Below are 3427 nucleotides of genomic sequence, written 5' to 3' on the forward strand. Positions count from 1 at the left end.
GGTGGCCGGGAGCGGCCGCTGCACTCCAGTCTGGGCGACAGAGCGAGACTCCGACTCAAAAAAAAAGGAAAAAAGAGAGCATACATTCATAATTTCTGGATAATTAGATAGTAAACAAGAGGCAAAAAGCATAAACAATAAATGAAAAGACTGACCATAAATGGTACTGCATTATAATGTAAATATCTATATAAAGTAGATATATGTATGGACAAATAAAAAAGGAAGCCACAGATTTTTTTAAAAATTCAAATGAAAGCATTAAAGAAAATTTATTAGCATCTAAAATATATGAATAATTCAACTAATGTTAAGTAAACGACTAACGATTCCGCCCACTCTCCCAAACTCCACAATGAGAAAAGGTTGTTAATGAACTAATTCATGGAGAAAAGATTAGAGTATAAAAAACATCAAGGAGAACCGAGGAAAAATCAATAATGCAATAGTAAGATAATGTAAGAACTTCAACTTTGTAAAGATAAAAGTCTGATGCTGTCAGATATTTGGTGATGTTCAGGGTCAGGGTTTGATGTGTGAAATCAGGATCTCCCAAACAGTCTGCAGCAAACTCTTTGGCAAGTAATAACCCACACGCCCATTGACTGGGGAAAAACTGATAAATACATTACATGATGAAATACTATAGGGAAGAGGAATCAGAGAAAGAGATTTACAAGTATCCACATCAAGACAAACGTATTGAGTATGCAAAGAAATGATCAAAAGTGGACCTGGAGTATGAAAGCATTTATAAAAATTCTCGAAACACAAAACAAAGATTTCTTGATGCCAATGGTAACGTGTGTGGTAAGAGGAGAGGAAGGGTACACCCAAGTAAGAGTTCTCTCTGGGAATGAGGAAGGAGAGTTGGGGAGGGAAGCTTCCCTTCAAACCCATTTCATCTAAAACAAAGCTCTGAACAATGATGGAAGCACATTTTGAGAAATCTAATCCGTGGGTACAGAGAATCTGATATGTTGTATTTCTGACCTTTTTTCATGTTTAAAATAAATCATAATTTTAAAAAAGTTTTGAAAAGTCATAGAAATGTTCTGGCTAATGCAAATATTGAAAATCTTTATGTGTTAGAATAGCTCCTATCCATGGTCTTATTATCTATTTTCCAAATTCCAAATTACAGGAAAATAATAACTTGTTTTATTTTAAACTTGGTTTGCACATGTGAAAGGAGAAATTTGTCAAGGGTTATATTTACAAATAATGCTTATATCCTGGAAGCACTCACTGTTAGTCTTTTACAGCAAATATGCAAATAGATTTTAAGTGTGCGACACCAGATGGCCTACTTGGTCATTGCTAGAAGTCATGTTTCTCACACTCTCAGCACCAATAATAGTTGACAGGGTCAAATAGCACTAGCAGTTCTTGATTTTTATCAAAACCCTTTTTACTTTGGCTGCCAGGAAACTCAGAGTTCACTGAATCATTTGCAGTGCAGTCAATTTAACCTCCTTTGGGGTCTTATTTACTTATTTCTTCTTTTACTCAGATTTTGTTTTTCTCTTTAAATCAATTCCAAAAGCAATATGACACAAAATTAAGACATTAAAAAACAAATTTCAATGTTAACAAAAATATTTATTCCTTTTGGTTTTATGTGAATATTCATTTAAGTGTTTTAAAATTTTTTCTGACTTATATTTTCTCTGGTCTTTCACTTTATGAAGTTAGCAATCATAAATTCCACTTCCCCCAAAAAATGCAATTGGAATTCACACAAATTGGTTTGTTCCAATACAATCTTTTTTATGTATTCTATTTTAGTCATTTGTGGAAGTTTACATCACTTTATCATTCATTAAATCATTCACTAATTTAACAGGTATTTCTTGAGTGCTTACTATGTGCATTCAAGGCACATATCAAGATGTTCAAAGTCACCAGAAACATGACGTCTAAGGAAAGTGATGATGCCATGCACAGATTGGCCTTGAAAAAATAGGAAACAGATTCAGAAGCATTGCATTTCTTTTAACTGTTTCAGGGCAGTTCCTCATGTTGGAGTTTTGGGGTACAGGGAGACATATTGTCACACAGTTTCACTGCTCTGGTGTCTCTTATTCCCTAGTGCAAACTTGAAGCACCTTCAGAAGCATACTCTTATCCATGCTGATAATTCATCCAGAATTCTGAGAGTTATGGCCTTATAAGTCTGAGCAATTATAAAATTCACCTACATTATTACAAAGCATAGGAAAATAGGACTTGAAAAGTCAGCACTTGAAATGATTTCTATTTGTTCTGAGGTATTCTCATAGAAGAAAATCTACAATGATATAAACAAATTCAATTTATTCGATTTCGAATCTGATACTTCACAAAAAGCTTTGGCAATGTCAGAATAGGTCCAACTTCTGATTGGACACTGATGAGTTTTAGACTGGTCTTTTTTTTATTAATCAATATTTTTTATTTTGGTATTATGGGGTACAGTAAAGGGTTAGGTATATAAATATGTTTCGTTCAGCCACCCTTGTTGACAAGGGTGTCTCCCCGCCCCCAGACAGATATTTACTACCGTTAATCCCACCTCCCTTCCCCTCCTTCCCCCCCATAGTTTCCCACCACTGTCAATCCTTTTCTTATAGTATTACGATAGATGTTCACCCTTGTCAACTTTTTTTTCCTTTTTCTCTCTCCTTAGTAAAGACTTGTATCAAGATTCAGTTCTCAAGTCCTCTGCTATTCTGTTTATTCTCTTTCCTTTGTTAATTACATTCACTTTCTTAAATGGATAGTTGTTTCTTTTCAAAAGCATGCTCAAAATCTGTATCCACAAATGACTACTCCAACCTGCAAATGCCTATTTAATATTGTCCTCAAGGTCTTTCTAGTGATTTGATAAAGATGAAGTTAAGTTCATCATCTCTCTGGATTTTCTGTTTCTGTACAACTTCTCTCTTAATCATTTAGGGGCTTAACTTGAGACATATTCCTGGTTCCTTAACCTCTCTCATTCCCATGTTTAGTCAATCACTGAGTCAAATCTAAAAGTTCTTTCTAAAAACTTCTGCAAACCTTTTTCCTCCTTACTCATTTTATTGTTATTGACTTCACCTCCCTAGTTTAGATAAATTGGTCTTTTATTCATTCATTTAGCAAATATGTGTTGAGTGCCTTCTCTGCACCAGACTTTGTGCTAGGAGCTAGGTAAGCAAAAGCAAACACAAACTTCACCTTCTCCTGCAACATAATTTATAACCTGGTAGAAGAGGCAGGCATTGCTCAGGAAAACACTAATGAGTATATGACTACAAACTGAAATGAGTACTTGGAAAGAGAACACCATTAAGGATTGAGACATGAACTATGTGTAGAAGTTGACTGGACAGATGAAGGTGGCCTTCTCAGAGGAGGAAGAAAACTGCTTACTGGTTGAACAATTTATTCAAAGGGGACATGG

The sequence above is a fragment of the Carlito syrichta genome, unplaced genomic scaffold (assembly GCF_000164805.1).
Source record: "Carlito syrichta isolate Samal-C Ts95f unplaced genomic scaffold, Tarsius_syrichta-2.0.1 Scaffold316500, whole genome shotgun sequence".
NCBI classification, from domain to species: Eukaryota; Metazoa; Chordata; class Mammalia; order Primates; family Tarsiidae; genus Carlito; species Carlito syrichta.